The sequence below is a fragment of the Ambystoma mexicanum genome, chromosome 8 (genome assembly GCF_040938575.1).
Source record: "Ambystoma mexicanum isolate Mex_15411 chromosome 8, UKY_AmexF1_1, whole genome shotgun sequence".
Classification (NCBI taxonomy): Eukaryota; Metazoa; Chordata; class Amphibia; order Caudata; family Ambystomatidae; genus Ambystoma; species Ambystoma mexicanum.
In genome coordinates, this window is record NC_090929.1 from 225,786,189 (window position 1) to 225,810,469 (window position 24,281).

Genomic DNA, 24,281 nt, shown 5'->3' on the forward strand with positions numbered 1-24,281 from the left:
GATCCCAATATTTCTGAAGGGAAGGACTAAACCCTCCCATCAAGCTATAGATCAATTAGTCTAATTAATAGCGACAACAAGATACTGTCTAAACTTTTGCCATTAAGGTTAGAGGATCTACATCCAACATTGCATTTGCTTTTCCACTTGAAACTCTTGAGTATTGTTGCCTAGCAACACAATGCTGCGGGCGGATTATGCCATGCGTCACCTTGGGAACTAGTAAACAAATAGTCCCAAAATGGCGCCCACCCGCGTTATTCTTTCTGGTCTGGCCAACACGAATGACTTGGTAAGCTGTTACGCGCGTCGCTCTTGGCTTTGTAGCATTTTGCTTTGCTTATGGGAGCGGTTCAGTAGATTTGCTTCGGCATTGTAGCTTCCTTACTTCATGGGATCGTAATACTACGAAGCCTGGGTGAGTTACTGACATTAGATTTAAGAATATTTAAATCTAGTCACGCCTATATTTTTCGATGTCATTAAATTAACATGTCTGTTATGTCAGGGTATCACGAAATGTGGATTATACAACAAAGTTTATGTGGTTGGCCGATATGTGATCGCATTAATTATCTAAATAAGATAAGAATGAAGGGCTTGCTGAGCACGTTTTAACGGACAGTGCCTCAATTTCTTTGATGACAAACGAGGGACAGTATACCTTTTACTTCATACACCGGCACATTACATTTGTGAATACAAAAATATCTAAAGTATGACTATTTCAATTATTACAATAACAGCTGCTAAATCTATGGGATCAAACCCAGGAACATTTTGTGAAGAATAGCCTAACTCCTGAAAAGGGTAAGCCTTTCAGTTTGAAACATTGCTTCAACTAATGAGATTGTAGGAAATTAACAATACTAATGGGACCTCTCTCTTTTTTTGTCTTGTGTTCTCGTGTATATGTTTTCTCGCCCCATCCCTTCTCCTCGATTTGTGGTTTGTATTGTATATAATTTACATTATTGCATTCATGGATTTACGTTTGGGCCACACCCAATATTTTGTTTCTCACTAATCCCTTTGTATCCTTCCCATTGCCATTCCTTTTTCTCTGTTTGATATACATTATAAATGGGGTTCTGTGCTTTTTGCCCTAATTCCTACAATGGTTTTGCGTTAAGGATATTGTGTGATTTATACTTATTTATTGGTTGACATGGCATTGGATAATCATTTGGTCTTTATCATATTTGTAATTTTTTGTTTATACACATGCAACGTTTATTATTTTTATCAATTTGTAAGCAATATATTTAGCCCCGTTTTGAAGAGTGCCATCCTGGCCGAAACATGCGTCACACCAAGGGCCATCTTGCTTTGATAAATTAGTCAAATAAAAGAAACCTTTTTTTGCAACTAATTGGGCGCTCCGTCCTGGATTCCGCATTCTGTTTGTACATCCAACATTGATTCACAAAGACCAATCAGGGTTTGTGAAGGGGAGGAAAACTTCGAGCAACATTAGGAAATTACTACACACAATTTCACTGGCAACTGACTCTTATATTGACACTGCGGTCCTATCACTCGATGCCAAAAAAAGGCTTTTGACCGGGTAAACTATAAATTTCTTTTTATGGTCCTTGAAAAAATGGGATTTGGTGTAAATGTTATGTCCTGGATTAAATTACTCTATTGCAATCCAACTGCTGATGTCAGCACCTATGGCTTCAGATCTCACTCTTTTGTATTGGAAAGGGGTACGAGACAAGGGTGTCCGCTGTTCCCTCTAGTGTTCGTCACAGGGATTGAACCTCTAGCAGAAAAAATCAGAATAGAGTCAGGTTGGCAGGGTTTAAGTTGCTGGGGCCTACAACAGAAGTTATGGTTGTATGCCAATGATTTGCTCCTGGTTCTCAAATCTGAAACAGTCTCTACCAATACTCATGAATATCTTGTCGACTTTCAATTGCTGTTCAGGTTTCAAGATAAACTGGGCTAAGTCAGAAGTTCTGCCTCTTTTATGCCAAGCTGTGATAAGTAATTTGTCACGCGATTAGGATTTAAATGGTGTGCTGAGAAGCTGTTGTATTTAGGAGTATGGATTATGCCTAGAATTACTGACTTCGTAAAGGAAAACTTGAACAGTATTTGTACTGCATTCAAACAGGATTTGGAGCGATGGAGTTTATTACATCTCTCCCTATGGGGGAAGGTTAATGCACTCAAAATGGTCTCAACACCTAGGATAAACTATGTTTTAAGTATGATTCCATTAGAAATTGATATGAAATATTGTAAAGAACTGGATAGACGCCTGCAAAATGTTCTATGGGACCAAAAACCACCTAGATTCAAATTGTGTAAATTACAATTACCCTTGACTAAAGGTGGGTTGGGGTTCCAAATTTTAGAGCTTTTCATCTGGCTTTTTTTACAATCATGGCCGCTTTTCCACAATCTGAACCAGATGAACGGGTGCTTGCTGAATCCAGCTATAACATTCCACTCACACCAAGGGCGGTTTTCACCTATTTCTAGGACAGGTTGTGTGAAAGATCCCTTGACTCTGAATTTACGAAATCAATGGAAGAAACTGAATGAATATCTAGGAATTGATGCGTTAAAAGATCTTGGGGCATCAGTCTGGATGAATTCGAGCATTAGACTAGAGGGGAAGGTTATATTCTGGCCCGACTGGTTTCTTGGTGGTATAAGGTGGATTGAGATCTTTTCAGAAATGGGAAATGGATGACAGCCAAATTTAACATATTGAATTTTACTAGGTCAAATTATCGAAAACTCAGGAAAGCAATTGGTGAGGTTGATATGGAAGAGGGCTGAGTCTAGATTTGTTCCATAGGAAAGCAAAGTTAAGAGAAACTGGCTTTGCCAGTACGAGTATATGGATTGATTGTGGCAAAGTACAAAGGCAATGATTAATTAAGTGCAGAATGGAGTCAGAGGATTGGAAGTGAGATTCCAGAAGAACTGTGGTCAAAGATGTGTGTAAATGTCAAACTATGTTCTTCGGGGCTGATCGGAAGAACTAGACAGATTAAAATATTGAATTGGGTTTACTGGACTCCGGAGAGGATGGAGAAGAGGGGTTTTATGGACAATTCAGATTGTTGGGTTTAGGTGTATGAAACTGGCACTCTAGAACATATGTTATGGGATTGTAGGAGAGTGCGAGGTTTCTGTTTGGAGTTTGATACTATCTGTTAGAAAGTTCTGGATGACAGAATTGCTTTCGATTTCAAGACTGGTACTGGGGAGTGATGAGATTTTGGAAGAACTGCGTCAGAAAAAGTGGGTGGTCAGAGGTGCAATGATGGGGAAGAAAATAATATTGATTGGAAGACTGCAGAATCTGTAGATTGAGACATGGATTAAAGAAATGCATAATTTGGTGGATATGGAAAGAATGTTATACAGAAGAGAAAGGAAACTTGCATTGTTTGAGAAGATATGGGGGAAGTTTCTCTCATACTAATTTTATCAAGATCTTTGTGGGTTTGGGGGTGGGGAAGGGGAGTTGGGCTTTAAAGAATGTACAGATGATGTATATAGTTTTGTTTCAGTTTACTTTGTGGTAACCAAAGTTTGTTGTATATACTGTTAAGCAAAATAACATTTTCTAAAACATACAAGAAACTACTTTCTTCACTGCTTGCCTATGTCTGTGATTATGTTTGCATGAGAGCCTTCCCAGTGACCCCCCCCCTAGTCCATTGTAGCGCCTTAAAGAGGACTTGTCCAACTCTAAAGCACTTGGGGGTATGGGAGGACCCTGGTTCCTTTCCAACAGTAGTGATGAGGTAAACTATCTGGAGTTCTAATTAACCCATTAAATACACACATTAGATTGCTCTCATGGAACACACATGGATTTCTTCACTTCAGTACTATGGGGAATTTTGGGAAGGGGCTGATCTGATTGGTTTACAAGAAACCCTCATGCTCAATACCTCAGTCGTTGATGGGTTTTCAGTTTTACATGAGCCCACTCAAAACGGGCAAAGAGGGAGACCTTTTGGTGGTTTACTCAGTGCATGGCGTGTGTCCCCAGGCTCAAGGGTGGAAAATCTTTCTTTGGTACGCAGGGATGTTTGGGCATGAAAATGACTTGGTGGGGTTGTACCGATTGGGCATGGGAGTGTTTGATTGTTCTCAATGTTTAATATAACTGACTCGACATGTTTGGTAGAATGTCAGTTATTACCAAGTCCATCGAACCTGCATCTATAAGAGCGAGTGTTACTTTAGGTGATTTTAACTCAGAATGTCTTCAGGTTTTCGGTTAGAACCAGGAAACTGTTAGGCAATGTTAAGGGAATGCCAGAGACAGGGGGGGAAAAAGAGTAGTTTGCTCTATGAAACATGCGGTCGGAATAATCTCAACGGTATCATACCGCCCGAAATTAACTGGTCTAGTGGGACCCATAGCTCAACGCTGCACTACACGTTTACTTCAAATTACATGTCTACTAGCTTTTATTCGCTGGCGGTGACACGCAGCCCAAGTAGTGATCACTCGCAGATGCTGGTGGTCCTGATAGAGATCAGCATGTTTAAGCCCACAGTACATCCTTTATCTTCAAGTGAAGTTAGACCTAGAGACCAGGCCATAATATGGCGGCGCAAATTTGCACATCGCTTTAGTGATAAAGTTGAACAAGATCTATTGGCTGGAGCCTTTATTTATATGTCCCCTCAGGCCTTTGGTTTGCACTTTCAGAATATATTGGAGGGGTTGTTACCATCGAAAATGCTAAATCAAAACCCTAAGAGATCGGATTTAACTCAAATTTCATTCAGCTGCGAGTTCGAAAAAAGAAAACTAAGAAGGGACATTGGAAAAGCAAAAAAGTTGGGATCTGCAGGGTTTATAGAAAGGAAACAAACATTTGCGCCTTAAAAATGTTCCATACCCCGCAAGGACTGTCCACTCAGTCAGCGGGGTAGTACCACTACATCTGCATGCATGCGAGGCTTTAGATATAGATGAGTGGATTGTGTGCACTTTTAAAAGGGCAAAAAAGTCTAATGCCCCAATGCCTGATGGGTTTACGAACATAACTTTAAAATCGGCCCCTTGATGCTGTTCCAATATCTTTGCAAGTCGGAAATTTCATCTGACTTGGATAAAGGCAATAATCATAGTAATATTCAAAAAGGGGGGTAGGGCGGATCCTACAAATTACCACCCTATCTCCCTCTTGGATGCCTCGTACAAGATTTTCTCCGATTTGTATTGCGAGCACTTGAACGCTGGGCGAGGGCTCTGGTATATTAGATATTAACCAATCCGGTTTTAGAAGGTGCATAAGCACATCCCTTAATCGTTTTCTGATCCAAATACGGACCAAACAAGGTCTCCACCCTAAGCACAATATGCATTTGGCCTTCTTGGATATCACGAAAGCATTTGACTGCGTAGATCGTGCCCTCCTATAGAAGATGTTAAGGGTTGCCCTGAATATTTGGTGAGCATTTTGGAACAATTGCATGCAAAGGTTCGAGTTAAAGTTAGACCAAAGGAGTCATTGTACTGAGTGGATCTACGTGGCGCGTGGCCTTCGTCAGGGTTGCACGTTAGCCCCATTCTTATTTAATTTCTATATCAATGGAATAGGAGAGGCTCTAGGAAACATTGTGGCAAACCCCGCCGAAGTTGGGATACATTAAATTGCATCATCTGCTTCAAGCAGATGTTTTATTGAATTATACTGAATTAGGCCTACAACAATCTTCAATTGCTGCTGGGGACTGAGGATCTTGGTTAATTAATTATTCCTATCTCCAAGGTCCACACTATGAATCGATGTATGCCGCTGTCTGGTGGCGTCCAAATTTAAATATTTGTATATAGTGTTAAAAGCCAAGAAGTCAGTGGGCTTGGCTAATCAGGTGCTCAAACTAAAAGGCTATCGCTGCTGCAACCCAATTTACAGTTTGACAAATATGGGCAGTTTTCACTTGCTCCGGTGCTCAAAATGCATAACCAAATGCTGGTCCCCAGGTTGCTTGATGGGGCTGGGGTATGGGAGGGTTTGCTCTGGTCTAAAGTATAATCAATCATCTTGAAGTGTGTTTTATCACTTCTTCTGAGCACTCCCTTTGCTGCTGTCCAGCACATTTTGGGCCTGGTCTCTTTGGAGGCCAGGGTCTCTTGGCGAAGAGTCCAGTTACTAAGAAGTATTTTATATCCCCCAGCGACTAATCTCATTGAACAGTTGAATATCTGTCTGCTAGGGTGACTGACTAAACCAATGGCTTAACGGTTCTCCGAGCATCCTAGAACTAAATGACTTGATGTTGGCGGATCTGGAATGTACTCCAAGGTTAAAGCTTAATGAAGGAGCTATTGGGTGCTTGTAATCTATTGCCAATTACTGATCACCTTTGTCGTTTCTGTATGATGTTGAGTGAAGCTCTAAAACATTTAACTGCACTTTGTGCACATTGTGAAGTGATGTTTAAATGAACATTGTGAAGTGATGTTTAAATCCTATTTTAGAACCAGGCCCTTTCCAATCAAAAGAATTTCTGTGATGTACCCTTCTGTCAGAACCCAGCAATCAATCTGTCATTTCAGTGATGAATGTTTGCAAACAAATTCTTTAACTTTGATATTTATTTTAACGATAAAGATTTTCTACTGTTGTAAAAATTGTGTAAGTGTGTAATGTTTTATTGCTGAAACTGTCACACAATGAAAAAATATCCCAATTGTATATCACTGCATAATTTATTTGACTAAATAAGCATTTCTTTCAACTCAGCCCCACCAACAACTTGTGTGCCTGAATCCAAACCGTTTTTTTTGGATGTGTGGCAGCAAGGTTAAGAACTTCTGGGCTGCAAAATATGCAAACTTACAGGAATTCAAAGCTCTGGCAGAAGCAGACCTCAGTAAAGCCAACGTATGCAGATGAAAGGCTTGTTTTGTATGTAAAAGGACCGTCACTTTTTTCTCAGCCAGTCTTTTGTAGGTTTCCTGACACGTTGCAGCCTCGAGGGCTGATCGTTTTACTGCGGTTTAAACCGGTAAGACTTGAGTCATTTGACAGCTCTGTGAACAGTGGATAAAACTCTTACTCGGGGAGGATGCAAGCTAGCACAGAATCAGTCCAAACAATAGAAGTCCAACCAAGATTCGATAAAAATAAATAAATAGGATAATGCAATTAAAAATACAACACACTGATCGAAACGACTACAACCCGTCCGTGTGAGAGAAGACACAGAATATGTGGAAATAAAAGGGTGGACACCGAGTCTGACGGCAGGACAAGCGCACAAGCAATTTCAGCAGCAAGTTAAGTTTACCGAAGATGTCTTTTTAAAAAGGTAGAGTGGTGTCTTGTCACTAGGGCCCTTTAAGACAGGCCAAGGCCACAGAACCACTTCAAATTCCTTATAGGTTTGCTCTTGGGGATTGACAGTTGAGCCAGGCTCATGGGCGCTTTACAATGGGTTAAGCAGGTGTCTAGACATTTCGACTCTCCATTGCTCCCAACGGATCAAAAGCGTCAAGTTGGTTCAAGATGGGGTGGTCAGTTTCAATCTGTTAGAGACAGGCGATAGTCGAGGCAGTGCCCCAAATCGTTGCGAAGAGTTTCAGCACTGCAATGCGTTTCATCAGTGATAATAGACTCAAGATCAGCTGGAGCGCAGGCAGTCGATTGGTTGAGTCATTGCCGCCAAAGCAGCAAGTTTCAAAAAGGCAGCTTTGACTGCTTTTAGCTGCACGAAAAGTGTCTCAAAGCAGTCAGTAGGCAAACTGTGCCCACAGCTGGTTCCAGACTACTGATTGCTAGAGGGATGCCAGTCTAGGGTCAATGTGAAGCCTTGTTCTACATTTCCCCAGACAGGATGTTTTACAGAGGGATCCTGCAGGGGTTGTCACCCAGTGAGCAGTTTCCTGGGTACCAGTGAGCTTAAGCTTGCAGTAAGCTAGGTTCAGAAAGCAGATCACCCCAAATGTTCCCCTGGGACAATTGCAGGGGCATCGCTCATCTTGGAGCCTTGATCTTCACCTCTATGGAAAAGGACTTGGATTACACTGTACCACCAAAAAAGCTGATGAAACCCTCCTCCTATAAACTAAAAGAGGATTAAACAGAGGGGGTTATCCAACCACCTAAAATAAGCAACCTGCTACCGTCAATTTGTTATTTTATAGCCTTCTTTAAGTCCTGGCTTCTTTGTTCCGAGACTTCAGCATGGTGATGCCAATCCCAAAGTGCTTTGTCTGAAGAAAGTGGGGAGGAGCACAGGAGTGCAGGGATGGTGGAACCATTCTGTGGCCCAGTGTATCTCTGCTAACTCCAACCTCACTCGTGTCTACAGTGCATTAAAGTCTCTGGGAAGGAACACTCGATGGAAAGGTCTCCATTTTCACAACAGGGCTTTCCTTTGAATCAGATGCTCCCAGCTAACACCCTGCAAGATTTCCTGTCCTCCGGTTCATTTATTTATCGTGCATTTTGAAGGTACCTTGTTAAGGTGGAAAGCCCTACCATAGAGATCAAAAATAGAGTTTCCTAGGCTTAAATGGTTGTTTTTGAATGAAACCCAGTCCTAGACACTGATCCACAAGGACCCATCAGCGAAATAGGTTACTAGCACCCAACCTGAACAAACACCCAGTATAATTTTAGATTCCCGATGTCACCATATCAAAACTAGACAGGGGATTTTTTTTATTATCCGAAATGGGCTGTGAGAGCTGGCAGTTATAGAATTGTGTGTCAGGTGTAGACCTTGGTTGCATGAACTTTGGGTTCCATTAGATGTGGTCAGGGGGGCACAAGCCACTTCAACAGACATGCTGACAAACTTAAAAAAGGCAGCTGGCTGAGAGGTGCCAGTTAGCAGACATTTCACAATGGACCATTATGAAAGTGGGTCCGATTAGCAGGCCTCACTTCGAGACCGATTTACCTGCATAAAAGTATATTAAAAATCAAAAAGGCCTAGGCTATTCCATCCTCAAAGATGCCATTCTGTCACATTGTGCATGAACTCAAAATGTGCACACAACGGGCAAAATAATTGGCTTTGTGGATTCTTGTTTTCTGAAGCAATCAGGAGTAAATGCTTTGCCTCACATAACAGTGAGGATTTATTTTCTGGCAAGTGTCTTTCAGATGCAGAAAATTATTGAGAAGCACCTGAACATAAAGTTGAATCTCAAAAAACAGAAATTTGACAGGGTGCAGTGCAGGATTAAAGGGCATCTATGGAGGCATTGAAGCAGTCCACTCTCCCCCTAAAGGTATGGCTAGAAGTTTCTAAATTGAGAAAACAGCAGGTTCTTGGATGGGCAAATGAACAAATCTACACTTGTTCGAAACGACGGTATACTCTCCCAAAAAATGTTAGCAGTATCATTTTGGTAAAACCCATGTTTTGCAAACAAACATGTTAAACCAAAAGTCATATTGGCTCAATCAGCATTAAGAAGCACACTACTCGCCAGGCTAAATGAGACGTTCTGGACAGCTGAAAATGACTTAAAACCATAAACTGTTATGACAATTACAGCAGAAAAGTCACTTCATTGATTAATGAAATAAATGCAGTTCTGATACCAACTTTATTAATTTGGAAATTACGTTCAGTGGAATCATAATTAGAGTAGCACTGTGCCCTACCAGCCACCTTTATTCTGTAAAAACAGGCAATATGCTTGACAAAAAGAGTACAAAAACTAAATGAATAAACTACAGACAACCGACACATGGGAGTCTACTACTGCCTCTATCCACAAAGTTACACTGGTATGTTCGTACGAGTAGCACCCTCAGAGCAGTGCCACAGAGCAGACAATATTACTGCCTAATCTGAACAGGGACTTTTAAAAAGGTAACAATGTAGGGGTTTTTTGTGCATTGATTCCTAGATGCAAAGATGTATGAATGGCCAAACAAAATACATGCTCGAGAGACCATGTTCACTCGCCTATAAATGCCCAGACTGGAAATGGTAATTACTTTAGAAAAATACCGAGTCACACCCCAACTAAAAGAAAAATAGCAGCAGGATAAAATACTCAACTTATTCATGTGAAGGTGTCACGTGAGCGCGACAGCAAACGTTATCCTAGTGCATGATAAATAAAGTGGGCGTACCAGGGCTTGGCAGTGCGCACCGGGATCCTAAAGAGTCAAGACCTGTGCCTCCTTTCAGGTACAGGGGCAAGGCCCAACCACGTGGGGGTCCTGGGTGCTACCCAGGAGTATCACACTGGCGAGGAGGATGCTACTGGGCAGGGTGCTAACAATCCGGCAGCTGATTTCACATCGGCATTGTTTTTCCGACATCTGTAAGGAGCACTACACTCGCGGGAACCTTCCAACTGCCATTTTGTGTGTTTTATGGTCAAGTCTCCACATGTGGAGTGCTCGTGCGCCATATAAAAAAAAAATTCAATTTGGAGCGGCTAAATCTTCCCAAGAAGGTCACAGAGGCCACAAAATGGAGTCAATGGGGTCCCCCTTTAAAAAAAAGAAAAACAAAAAAAAAATTCTTGTTTTTCTTTTCTCTGACATTTTTCTCCTTTTTGCCATCTTCGATGAGAAGGGGGGTCCCCTCCCAGGGGACATCCATCGTCGTCCCAGGCTCCCACCTCAGGATAAGACCACCTCACCTGCGAGCTACACCCAGAGATGCGTACCGCGGCCCTTGCAAAGGTGCCTGTGTGGTTGCATCGCCACAGTGGTCCATCGGGAGAAACACTGAAGATGACATCCAAGCTGCCGGTGGAGCCGCGGAGGACAGGCGGTTACCCTGGCAACAGGGCACACTGGCCCCAATGCCAGAGTTCGACACATCAGGTGCTCCATCAAAATTGAGGCCAAAATTACTGCTCTGGGTTGAAAAACTCGAAATGTACTTTAAGGCTACGGGTGAAAGGGATAACGAAGCAAAGGTGGCGACACTCATCTACGCAACTGGGTCTGAGGTGCATTGCATCCTCAAATCCCTTACTCTCTCCGACAACTCATACCAGGCTGTTAAGGACTCTTGTGAATCAAGACTTTGAATGATTCGTACTGTGCAGTGAAAAGCAGCGGGGAAGAGGAGTCCCTCGACCAGTTTTGTGGGAGGCTCCGTCAATTAGCAAGCACATGCCAATGGGAAAAAGAAGGCAAGATCTGCAACCAGCCTCAGCAGGGGTGCAGTTCAGGAAAGCTACGAAGACAAGTCCTCTGTGAGCCAGGGCTCAGACTGGGCCGCATTCTCGAGAAGGGGAGGTCCTATGAAGTTGCAGACAGCTGTGCCACCAAGATGGACGCTGCAGTCTCTGAAAGGTGATGAAGTTTGTGCTATTGGGCGAAGTTTGCGCTATTGGGCGACCATCGAACGCTGAAGTTTTTCAGAGCGTTATCAGTGGTTGCCTTGCCAGCCTGAAAGGCGTGATAAACCCGATTGATGACATACTAGTCTACGCTGCCTCAGAGACCGAGCACGACTCGCCTGGAAAAGACGAGAGGAACAGGAATCTAGGGTTGATACTGCACCGTGGCAAGTGAGAATTCCTTAAAGACAAATTCTTTGGGTTTGTCTTTCACTCCAAGGAAATTTACCCAGATCCATAGAAGGTCAGACATTCAGGAGGCTAAATCTCCAGAAAACATCTGAGGTTAGGAGTTTCCTCTGCATAGTGACCTGTTGCGGGAGATACATGCCGAACTTGGCAACCCTCTCAGAGCCTCTCCGGACCCTGACCAGGAAGGACACCGCCTGGACATGGTCCGGTGCTGAACAGAAGGCTTTTGATACCATCAAGGAAGCACTCACGGGTCGTGAAACAATGGCGTTCTTCGATCCAGGGAAGGAGTCAGAGAAATAATCGTAGATGCCAGCCCAGTTGGGCTAGGAGTGGTACTCCTCCAGCTGGACACCCAAGGGCAAATAAAACCCATTGCCTATGCCAGTAAGGCGCTTACAGCAACGTAACAAAAGGTACTCGCAGATTGAGAGGGAGGTGCTGGCGGTTCTGTGGAGCTGTCGGCAGTTCCGCATTTACACTCTAGGGAAGCCTGTATCTGTAATTACCAACCATAAACCATTGATAACCCTCATCCTGGCGGGTTCCTCGTCCAAACCACTGCCCAGGATAGAGTGGTGAATGCTGGCTCTAATGGAATACGGTGTCAGATTGAACTACCGACCGGAAACCAACAACCCGGCGGATTACTTGTGACATCCCAGGAGCGGCAGTGATTAGGACGTGACAATGACAGCGGACAGTGAGGAGAATGTCCGCCTGTGGGTGGACTCAGCAAAACCTGTGGCCCTACCGCTCGAAGAGGTGGCTGGGGCCTCGAGAGAAGACAAAGTGTTTCCGGCTGATTCAAGATGCCATCGTCAGTGGTGAGTGGAGGTCGATACTGCCAGTACCACTCGCAGAGACAAGGACACTCAACGTGAACTGGAACAGATGTAGCAAGTCCAACACAAACTCTTGATAACTGCAGAGGGATGATACTACGGGGGAGGGGGTTGCCAGATAGTTCCGAAGACTCTGGTTGAGAGGGTGATCGAACTATCTCACTGTGGCCACCAGGGCACTGCAACGACAAAGGCGAGACTACGCCCCAGGGTATGGTGCCCAGGGCTCGGGTTTGCAAAGAGTATGTCAGCACATATCTGGTGCCAGGCAGCCGTTCCTGTCAACAAGGAGCCCAGCATCGAGTCGATGGCGAGAAGCAACAACCCCTGGGACACAGTACATGTGGACTTTGGGTCAACAGGGAGAGGAATGTACTTTCTTGTGATGATCGACCAGTGGTCAAGGTACCCGGCGGTAGAGCTGGTAGAGTCAACGTTCTGCGAACAGATCATCCAAGTGATGGAAAAGGTGTTTGCCACCCATGGGTTCCCAGGAGTAATCTGCTCTGACAACGGGCCACCATTTCAGGGAGAATTCCTGACGGACTGCAGCATCACGCACAGAAAAGTATCGCCTGGATCGCAGAGGGCAAATGGCGAGGCGGAGCGCTTCACGCAACCGCTTAAAATATTCTGCATAGCCCAAGGGCAGGGAGGAGAAATGAAAAGAACCCTGTACCAGTTCCTTAGGGAATACTAATTCACCCGCCACCAATCCACGGGGGTGCCCCCAGTTGAAGCTCTCTTCAACAGATGCCCAAAGGGGCTCATTCCGGAGACAGAAAGCCAATTACCAGGTGTCATCGATCACCAAAGGACGTCAGGGGGCCGGCTAGCGCACAATGAAGGGGAGAATGCCAGGCTGCGGCTCACACCGCCAGACATTGAAGTGGGCGACAGTCCTGGTGAGAAACCGCCATCCGGAAGAAAACCCGTCCCTCAACTATGAACCTACTCCCATGGGGGTAACCCAAGTAAAAGGATCCATGGTGACTGCTGCTGATTGGAGAGGGGCAGTGACTAGGAATTTGTGTTTGGAGGGGGGTAAAACGGAGAGAGCTAAGAAAAGAAGCCTCCCCAGCCCAGACTGTGGACATAGAAGAGCCCCCAGAAGATGATACTGGGGATCCAGAACTTGCACAAAGTGACCTGGAAAGAGAAAGGGGTGAAGCCGCGACTGAGGTGCAATACCCCCACTGAGAAGGCCACCGATGTCTGGTATGGTTCAAGGGCTACATCATGGACCAGAGCTGAAACCGACTTGAGTTTCCCCTGTATTGCCCAATATCTGTTCCTGTGTTCTTACAAGCACGCCTGTCATGTTGACAGCAAGTTATGCCTCACGGCTGTGTTAAATTTCGTTATAAAAAAGGAGGAATGTGATGGTGTCACGTGTGCACAACCACAAACATTGCCATCATGCAAAATAAATAAAGTGGGTGTACCATGGCTCACCAGGGCGCCCCGGAACCCGAAGAGTCACGACCTGTGTCTCCTTTCAGGTAGAGGGGGGCAAGACCCAACCACGGGGGTCCTGGGTGCTACCCAGCATTATCACGATCAGGAACCTTGGCAGTACTAATATACAATTTATTTGAAAAAAGGTCTTCAGCACTTAGACCCAACCACAGAAACATGTGTCATGCTTCCAAACGCAACGATCGACGTTGAGATTTCCAGCATAAATAATAACGTTCTCCTTCGCATTACTGTCTCCAAAGGTACCGAATCGCATCAAGTACAAAACGCAGCTTCTGCGTAGCAGCATTACGAATCGGACCGAGTTCTGAAACAAAAATAGTTAATGCAACAGACGTAAACGTCCTTCAAACAAATGTTTAGAACGTGATGCTTTCTGAGATTAGTAACGCGGCGCGTGCTTTGGCGACTTCCACATAAGCCGTTCGCCAGATAGCGGAGCTGCGAAGCAGGGGTCCTCCGAGCGAACTGTTCGTGCCGGGTCGACACAAACCCATCACTGATTAATAACACCGTCACGGTGCTACCGCAATAAACCGGACGGGAGCATGAGTGGTTACGGAGCTCCCTTTCTTGTCTGGAACCAGGAGGAAACACGGCGCGGTTCACGGACTCTTCTCTTGGGACATTTTTAACCCCGTCCGTGCGCCTCGATTTACTTTTGTCTGCCAAACAAGCCAACGGAATACTATCTTTTAAAAAGCCATAGCTAAAAAAAAAAAAAACATGGGCGCACAGTCGTCCCGCCCGGCATCGGAGCACCGACCTGCAGGTTTGTGAGCAGTTCCCATAGTTGTAATTTTAAGGGGGGGCAGGGGTGTGTTTGCCCCCCCCCCCAACTTTCATGGCACACCATTTTCTCCCCATTCATTTAGCTGGGGAACCTTTTCTTCAGATGTCATGCCCCGCCACCCCCAACATTTTCAGCAAAGTTACTCTACTGGCAGTTCCTGCTGTTCCACCTGACTTCTCAGATACAGGATAACACTGGTATATCGCTCTCCATCAGCGAGTACCCCGCCACCCTTGTGTTTCTGTCAGATAAAGCGTAGTTCGCCGAAGACCACATGCCGCCTCGCCTGTCCTGTGGGGCTTCGCTCTATTCACATCACTGCGTCGCAACCGACTCCACGACACCTCTTGGACCACAGCGCGGCGACTCAGCTGCCTCTCTGCCCCAGGTTCGCACCATTTACTAACAAAGCACTTGCGCGGCGTGCTCGCGAAAATCCTCTCGGTCCGCTTACTCTTGACGAAGATAAAAACGCGCCGCTGCTGTCCAGAGGGCCATCAGAGAAGCACAGTTGACTGAAACGACCCGCTGGAGCCTGGAAGTGTGCTGCGCACCCCAACGCTCCGGAGTGTCGCGCGCCCGTGGGGGCTGGGCTACTGGGCGCGCGGTCACGCGGCACTCCGCCCTCCTCTCCCGTTGACTGCACCAGCTCTGCCTCCTCTCAGGTGCGGCGGTGGGAAAGGGGCGGAGGCATCGCAGGAGGGGAGGTGGGCTCGCGCCGCGTCTCCCAGCAGCGCCAGGGACTCCGTGCTCGCTGCCACCGGCCTATCGCCGCCTCGGGAACCCGCACACGTGACTCCCCCAGTCCCACCAGTTCTGTGAGAGAAGAGAGAACGAGAGAAGCCCTGAAAGGATAAGGGGGACTCTGGAGGGAGACGGCACCGGCTGAGACAGGGTAGGACACTTCATTCGCTTGTGCTTTTCAACCGTTTTCTCTCTCTCTCGCGCGCGCATCTATATGTGGCGGACGGACCACAGTGTTATGCGGGTCTGTGTGAGGAAGGGGGGCTTCACGAGCTACGATCATTCCCAGATGCTAACCGTCAAGGGGTAGAGCGCGAGAAGGAGGGGGGGTCTCGGTCTAACAGCCAATGAGGAAAAAGAATGACATTTGGGATCTGCCACTGCTATCACCTTTTGGTTGTCGCGCAGACCCGAGCGCCGCCTCCCTCGCTGTCCTCCTTTTATCCTCCGGCTTCAGACAGTGTCACTAGCGGGTGAATGCAGCAGCAGTCCAGCTCTGCCTCTGATGGCAGGGCTCCGGTCTCACCTGACCAGAATCAGTAACGCACTTATTGTAAATGATGCATGCTGCTCTTTGAATGGAACGACACATTTACCTCTTTCAATTCGTTGGATGCCCCAACGAGAACAACAAAAAAAAATCACTTCCACGAAATCAAATAAAGTGGGGGATCAGGTGAGACTGGTGTCCCATCCTTCAAGCCAAAGGGACACTGGAGACCAGGCAACCTTCGTGTGATCTAGAAACTTCCACCCGCATGAACCTGTACGGAAAGTTGCTGCGGTGTCATTTATTTTCCTCGGTGCAGTTTGTTTTCTCGCCGCTTTCTTGTCCCCAGGGCTGCACGAGTGTCAGTGCCCCCTTTCCTCCCCGTTGTCTCTGGAGTCTGGACTCCGGGTGCTGAGACAGATTCCTGGCAGGGGATGAATAAGGGATGTGTTCTCCTCTACACTCCCTTACTACCTCTCACCCGGCGCCTGCGCACTCCGCCGCTGCTTTCGCTGCCAGATGGTGTACCCCCGAGACTTGCGCTTTTTTGTTGTTCCTGGCGCTTCCGCTGCCAGATGATTGAGCCTTATTCCGAACGCCTCTGAGCTCTTTAATCTCGGCGCAACCCACTCTCTCACCAGAGCACAACAATTATCGTGAACTAGCACAGCCCCTCCATAACTTGCACCAGTGCACACGCCAAGGTATCCCATCACCAGCTCCCAGTGCTCTGTTTCACAGTTTAGCCCTTCGGCAAACTCCTCCGGGGCCTTCGCCACTTACACAATTCTTCCTTCCACTATATTGTCAGAGGTTGGTAGACGTTGGCATTCATAGAGCACCTGGCCCAAGGGGCGGATTCCCCATTAAACAAGTCAGGCATTTTCCTGGTTGCCCAGTAGCATGCATCAAGGACTAGATGATTGGCCCCTTGGTGATTTAGGGTTGGGTGCCTGCCTGATGTGATCCTCCCTCCTTACCTCTCAAACCAAGGGCTGCCTCAATATAGTGAACACTATTAAAATCGCACATTAGCATAACTAAATGGTCTTTAAGAATGTCCACAGCATCTTCCTCCTACACCCATCAGTGTAAACGGGGAACGGCCCACTAGTCAGACACACCTACACAGCCACTGCCCACCTGCAGGACAGATAACTCACTGTATAAGGTGTTTGCTGCAGAAGTCTGTGCTCACAATGTAGATAAGATGTTGAAGCCTAGGAAGTGCCAATTATTTTTTTCTTTCTGGGGTTAATGCCTAAAAACACAATTTCTGTGAAACATGGCGAGAAGCGCTATGTTAAACACAGTTGTTTCTTTTTATCACGGTCTATGCAATGAGTTTGAGAGAGAACATCAATGCGTTAGCCGGCAGCAAAGTCATGTTAGCAATGGGTTTAGATACGTTTGCTTCTAAGCATACAGGCGTTCAGTGATGTAAGGAGAGAACTATTTTTAAATGTTGTGGACTGGGCTGCGGTTCTATACTGCCCGGGCTGCTGTTTGCCTCCCAGCCCACCAATGCCTGACCCCCATCAGACACTTCATGTCGTTTTCCAACTGCTAGTATTTGTAAAGCTCTTGCTTTTCTCCTATGTACAGCTTAAAAACTGACCCCATCTCCATGCTCTGCAAGGCCATTTAGCTGGTTCCGCATGGCCCTCTACGAGGCTTCTTCAGGATCCACATTGATTCTCTACAATCACGGACAGTCCACACAGCTCATTGGTTATCCTATACATTTCTCTGGCCTCTTATTTCAAACACTGTCACACTTTAAACTTAATTTATACGGACACACTTTTAGATATCCCTCTGGTGGTGGTTCAGACACTTTTTATCCCATGTTTGTAGTATACGGGCTATACGCTCTTCCAAATGCCCGAGTAAGTGCATAACCCAGCATAGAACCGTGTACTACATTAACATTCGTGTTACTGGAGCTTTTTTGACATCCTTTCATTTATCGAGAGCCATTTTTTTGTTTTGTTTTTTTTGTGGTCTGGCTTTTACTTGTCCCATTTAGACACTTAAACGTTGTAGGAGTAGTGTTACTTGGCATCCGTGCTGATGGTCCAATTTAGTTTTAGCACAAGTAATCTGTTAATTCTGTGTTGCGTACCTACTGTTAGTTGCCCATACTTTCCAGTACTACTTTAGTTAATCATATTGTGGTCTTTTGTATTCATTTCTATTACCTTTTTTATTTTTGTGAACATTTTTTTAAATACATTTACAAACAAAATAGTGAGACCAATATTTAAACGCCCTATGAGCTCCATCAAAAGTTTGGACTATTGGGAGACCTACAATGTAACATAGGAATAGTATCATCATTGCAACAAACAGGACCGTGCTCTGTTCAAAGTGTAGTTTTAGATGCTGGTCTCTAAATCCTGCAGATGACTAAACAGCCCTTTTTGATATTATTGAAGCTTTTGAGGACAGTAAAGTTATAGTCATCATTCTCATCGTAATGCTTTTACTTTTGAACTTGTAATTTGTTTGGTTTTTATGAACATGGCCTGCTGCCCCCGGGTCTGCTTTGAGCTATACAAGACATTTAAGTGAAATAAAAATAATAATTTGATTGCAAAAACCTGCATTTGCAAAGCTGAAACCTTTTTCAGGAAAACACTGGAAGTGGGCCATACCAGCTTTAAGAAGTAGATGGCTTTCCACAGAAGGTCTGCTATCAGCGCCCGCTTTATATGTTAGGCATCTGTTCTTTCCAGTATGTAGGCTATTGTCAAAGACCACATAACACAGTTCCGGGGTTCGAAATTGAAGGGAACTGGGAGCTATTTAGCTCCTGCGTGTACCCTAGAAGAGCCTAGTTAGTTTGATACCACCAGTAAACAGGAGCTACTTGGCTCCCCAATCCAACTGATGCAGAACAAACACACCTATGTGAATTTAACTGTGCGCTTGGGACAATCTATAAATAAACATTAGGACACATCTATCCAACATTTAAAGCATAAGGGGTCATGAATAATGGACGCAATGATATTTTTGCATCTTATGTGAAAGTTAGATTTGTGGAACGCTATGTACTAGCATCTTGTTCCTCAGTGGTAGCTCTGGGTCACTGGTTAAAGCTTGATACCGAAGAGCTGCTTTTAACTCCTGTCCAATCTTAATTTCGATCCCTGCAGTTCGGAAGTGGCACATTTGAAGGTGATTTTGGAAACGTTTATTTTTTTTAATCACTTACACTTTAAAAAAATGTATTTTCTTTTTTATTGTGCATTGTACAATTGCCATTTTACAGTGCCGTAGCCAAAACACACCGTCAAAAAGTGGACACATGTATTGAATGTTCCGACCTCCTTTCTTTGAATGCTAACAACAATTTATGATGTAACTAAGCTAACATGTCCTTGTTTATTTCATTTTCATGACATCTAAAGTGTTTCCTGTGATTTTTATTATTATTATTTTTTTTCCTTCTATGTGTCAATTTCTGTTTGGCAAGAGCCATCTTTTTCCCCTCAGTTTTGCACTCTTGACTATTGAAATGGCACTACGAAAGCCTTCTCAGCAAGTCTTCATAATTGTTTTGCTTTCATGTGTTCAAGCCACGGTCTTTTGATTGGTCATGGCCACGTGGTTCAGTGGACGTTGTTATAAATAACAATTATCTTGCAAGGCACAATCTATTTTAGAATTCAATTTTAGATATTGTAGTGTTAATGGTGTCTCGTGTTTATTGATTTTGGAATCCTAATTACGTTTTAGTTTTTTTCTAGAGTGAGTTTGTGCCATAAACCATTCCATATCTCCATCGTCACGTCTGAAATGTGATCACAGTAAAACAGTATTTTTCCTACCAAATATACTTTTGAGATTGCTGGAAGAAGTTTACTTAAGGTATCAGACTGGTTCCTTTATCGTTCAGCTGATGTTTTATTGAATTTGTTTCATTTTGCATCACTGGGCAGATTTGTTTAATTATAAAAGAGTGAGGGTCTTTACACATGTATTGTAATTTAAATGGGACAGATTTTGTTCCTAGGAAGGTGTAAACTAAACCTTTTAGAAAAGTAGTTAATTCAGATTTCTTGCAGGTAATCTTCATTACTCCTAGACCTGTGCTTCTTCTTTGTGACAGGACTTACGTGGGGTATACCTCCCATTTTGAAATCCATCTTCTCTTTTCATGCTCCTTTGCTGTTAGCCCCACCTCCTCCCTTAGAGGGGATATCATCCTCTTTCTCCCGACATCAGTTAATTTACCACTGACGACATAGGCCCATTCATTTATGCGGTAGTGGGGCGGGGTACTGTGATGAGCAAGAGCAGCGCTAGGAGTCATGAAGATAACCAGGAAGTAATCTTTGCATTACCTCCATGTCCATCTTCCTTGTCCCAGTACTTAAATATGAGGTGTACAAATTTGAACCTGTGACTGGGTTCTAGACTGGGTCTAGAACACGATCACTAGGACAACGGATGCCATGCTCATCACCCATTTTTTCAGAAAGCACTATTCAAGACCTGCAAAGTAGGTGGATCACAGCACTTCAGACCCCAGTCCCAAAAAACGCACGCTTTCTGTTGCTGCTAATTCAATTTAGTGCTTGATAAATATATTTGGGTTCACCCGAGAAGCAGCTGTACAAATGTCCTGAATAGATAACCCCAGGTTTCCTCCGAGGAGGCCCACCATGGCCCCTGTCAACCTCCCTTATACCTCAGGTCAGGGGTGTAACTAGATGATTCATATATGATTCATGGCTTGTGGCCATTTGTATTGGATCTGCCAAAAATCAGACTTTCCAAAGTTGGAAGACCAGGGCATCCCTGCATACCTTCCAAATTACTTCATTCAGACTCGTCTGGAGGGGGAAGGGTTGGGGGGAAAAAAAGACGTGAGAACAATTTCCTGAGACCTGTGGAATTCTGAGATAACTATGGGAAGGATGGATTACATCTGAGAAACAGGGCAGCAGATTGGATAACTAGATATGGTGCTTTTCACGTCAAGACACAGATTTCCCTCCGCCTTCTTGCCAGAGTGATAGCCACAAGAAAACACGTTTAAAGAAACCTATTCCAGTTGTTCAAAGGGAGCTGACTGCAAGGCTCTGAGCAATAGAGCAAGGTCCCAGTGGGGGCAGACCTGAAGTTGTGATGAATCTAAAGAGCGAAAAGCTCTTTAGAAGCCTATTCACCAGGAACTACCCAAGAAGTCCTTCCTGCCCTAATTTCTAAATGTACGAATACCAGGCCACTGGGTCCTCAAGGTCGATCAGCCAAACCCAAATTATATCCTTCTAGAGGAATTGAAGGATGCTGGACACAGGGAGGGATGAGGGGTGCTGTGCCATGGACACTAATCGTTTCTCACACCAAACCTCAATTTCCCCAGTGCCTTTAATACACGTTTAAGGTTGAGGGTTTCTTGTCATTTTGAAAAGAGAGGTTTACTTTTCTCAATAGTCATCTGAGCGCAATTTTTCCCTTTTTGACTTTCCTGTCCCCCACCCCACCCACACACCAAGTTCCTTGGACCTACTACTCCTTGAGCATCTCGCATAATTATCTCTGCCTCATTACATTGATATCACATATGTCAGCCTGTAGATCCAGTTAAGCTGTGGAAGTGTTGTGTATTCAATCCAGACAAGACTCCCCCTGCCCATGAGCAGGACTGTAGCGGAGGGAGGGAGCGAGCACCTTTCCTTGTTTCTTCTTAAGGGCAGCTAACTCCTTTTCCCCCCACAGACAGCCACTCCAAATGAAGCTGGTCTGGGAACAGGAATCAAAGGCTACACCCATTCACAAAGGGCTAGGCCTCGCACCAGGGTGCTGCATTTCTAAAGGTCTTTGATTCTATTGAGAAGGGAAGGGGGCACGGCTAGTGTAGCTGGAGAGAGATTTTCACAGTTCTGGGAAGATTCTGCCATCTTGTTTTTTTTTTTTTATTTTTTAAACTTTATTTGTCTTGACAACACACCAGAAACCAACAAGGCGCCACATGGCACCAGCAATGAGCCAAAGAAACCAGCAGCATACATACTGAGCAACACATCATGCGTCAATTACAGTATACAGAGAGTGAGGTATCAGGGGAAGACATTATTCATGGGGAGCCTTCAGGGGAGGACACAACAGAGTTTGTGGGTGAGGCCATGGCAGCCATATAGTCCTGGAACTTCCGCCAGATGTCTCTTGGCCTCGAGTGTGAGTGTTGCATTGCATTCCAGGATTCCTCAGTATGAACCCATGTATTTGACCTGCATAGATAGGGGCCCTGGGACGGAGCCAAAACAACAGTATACAGCGGACTGCCAACAGCATGCCTAGACCTGCAAGTTTCTTAGAGTCGCGGGGCAGCTGTGGGAGATCATGAAACTGGCAGTGTAATGGAGTGGGGGCAATAGTGTGTTCAAGGATATCTGATAGTGTGGAGCAGACGTCTAACCAGAATTGGGTGAGACGGGGGCAGTGCCATTACATATGAATGTAGGAGGCTTGATCCATGCCACACCTGGGGCAGCTGGGAGGAATGCTGCTGAACATGCGATGTTGCCTTACTGGTGTATGATGGTATCTGTGTAGCACCTTGAATTGTATTAATTTAAATTTAGTGTTATAGGATACATTGTGGGTGCGGGCACACATTCAGGACCATCTCTCGTCAGTGAGCTCAACTCCAAGATTCTCCTCCCATGCGCGTCTCAGCCCTGTAAAGGAGGGGGCTGCCCCATTCTGCAGTAAAGAGTACAGTCTCAACACCTTGCCCCTAAAGGAGAGGTAGGAGCAAAGTTCCGCCACTATAGGCTCTTCAGGGGGTAAGGCGGGGAAATTAGGGAATTTGGATTCGAGATTCTTCCATAGTTAGGAGTATTGTAGCCATACTGAAGGCCGGCGTCTAAGGGGTAAGGGAAGATCTAGCCACTCAATAAAATTCTCTTGTTTGTAGGCATCTCGGAGTGCCAGGAAGCCAGCATCTGCCCAGTGAAATATGACTGATTGTGGGATATGCGGGACATCGGGAAGAAAGTTCCATAATGGCAGGTCTCTGTGGAACGGGTGAAGCGTGCCGACCATTGTCCAAAGTTTGGTTAATGGTAAGGAAGTGGCAGCAACCCGGTCTGCGGCGTCTGGGTCAGGGGGTGCTGGTTTGTGGATCAGGGAACCTATCACGCGGTCCGAGACCGCCAGTTTTTCCAGCCGAACGTGTGGGGGGGGGGTCAGTGGTATTAAACCAATATGACACAAACTGCGATTGGGCTACTACCCAGTATCTGTTGAAATCTGGAGCGTTGAATCCACCCAGTTCCTTGGGAGCGGTCAATGTGGACAGCTTAAGGGGGACAGCCCCTGAATGCCACAGAAAGGTGTTGCTTATCTGGTGCAGTGTTCTGGAAAAAACATCCCCAGGCCACACAGGGAGGTTAGTGAATCGGTACAGGAGTTGGGGTAATACCACCATTTTAAGTATTCCAATCCTGCCTGCTAGTGAAATGGGGAGTTTGGACCAGCTGCAAGCCCTCACCGCAAGGCTAGTTAAGTAAGTCTGATAATTATCCTTGCGAAGCTTGGCCACGTGGCGGCACACCACCACCCCCAGGTAGGTGATGCTGGACGGCGACCAGTTGAATCCACATAAATCTGAGGGGGATGCGTGGAGTCCGTAAGTGGGAATAAGGTGGACTTGGAGCAGTTTATTTTAAGGCCAGATATGTCCCCAAAGCGAGCCACATCCGCTAGTATGGAGGCGAGGTTAAAGTCGGGAGACCGGATGTACAGAAGAGCGTCGTCTGCATATAGGGAAACTACATCGGATTGGCTGACTGTGCGCAGGCCCCTATGTGAATGTGATTGGCGTACCATGTCCGCAAAGGGTTCCATAGCTATAGCGAATATAAGGGGGGAGAAGGGGCAACCCTGTCGTGTGCCTCTGGATATCTGGAAGGGAGTGGAACATCTGTCCTCAGTACGAACTCTGGCCGACGGGGCAGTGTAGAGCAGCTTAACCCAGGCACGAAAGTTGGGGCCGAACTTGCACCTCTCAAGGACTCGCCATAGATACCTCCACGAGACCGAGTCAAATGCCTTCTGCATGTCTAGGGTGGCTGCAACCGCCTGTGTGGGCGGACAGATTCTGCTGATTACATTGAAGAGCCTCCTCAAATTCAGGGATGTAGATCTGCCCGGGACAAATCCCGCCTGGTCGGGGTGGATGATGTGCGGCATGTATGGGGCTAGGTGGTTGGCCAGCAGTTTAGCGTATATTTTAACATCGCTGTTAATCAATGACAGCGGTCGGTATGAGCTGCACTGAGTAGGGGGCTTACCCGGTTTGAGGAGCACTGTTATCAGTGCCTCCCGGAGAGATGGAGGGAGTATACCCTTTTCACACGACTCCTCCCACAAGGCCAACAGTTGCGGAATCAGGAT

The 24,281-nt window shown here is 45.6% G+C and overlaps 1 protein-coding gene across 5 annotated transcripts in view; it reads left to right on the plus strand.

The window, feature by feature from the left end:
• Positions 1 to 15,328: 15,328 nt before the first annotated feature.
• The window catches only part of STRBP (spermatid perinuclear RNA binding protein), a 1,497,608-nt gene continuing 1,488,655 nt past the window's right edge, over positions 15,329 to 24,281 (plus strand). For 3 of the 5 annotated variants that reach the window (XM_069609636.1, XM_069609639.1, XM_069609638.1), the window contains exon 1: positions 15,329 to 15,527. The gene's annotated coding sequence lies outside the window, so the exon portion shown is untranslated. The remainder of the gene's footprint in view (positions 15,528 to 24,281) is intronic. The other 2 variants (XM_069609635.1, XM_069609637.1) reach the window with 2 other exon arrangements.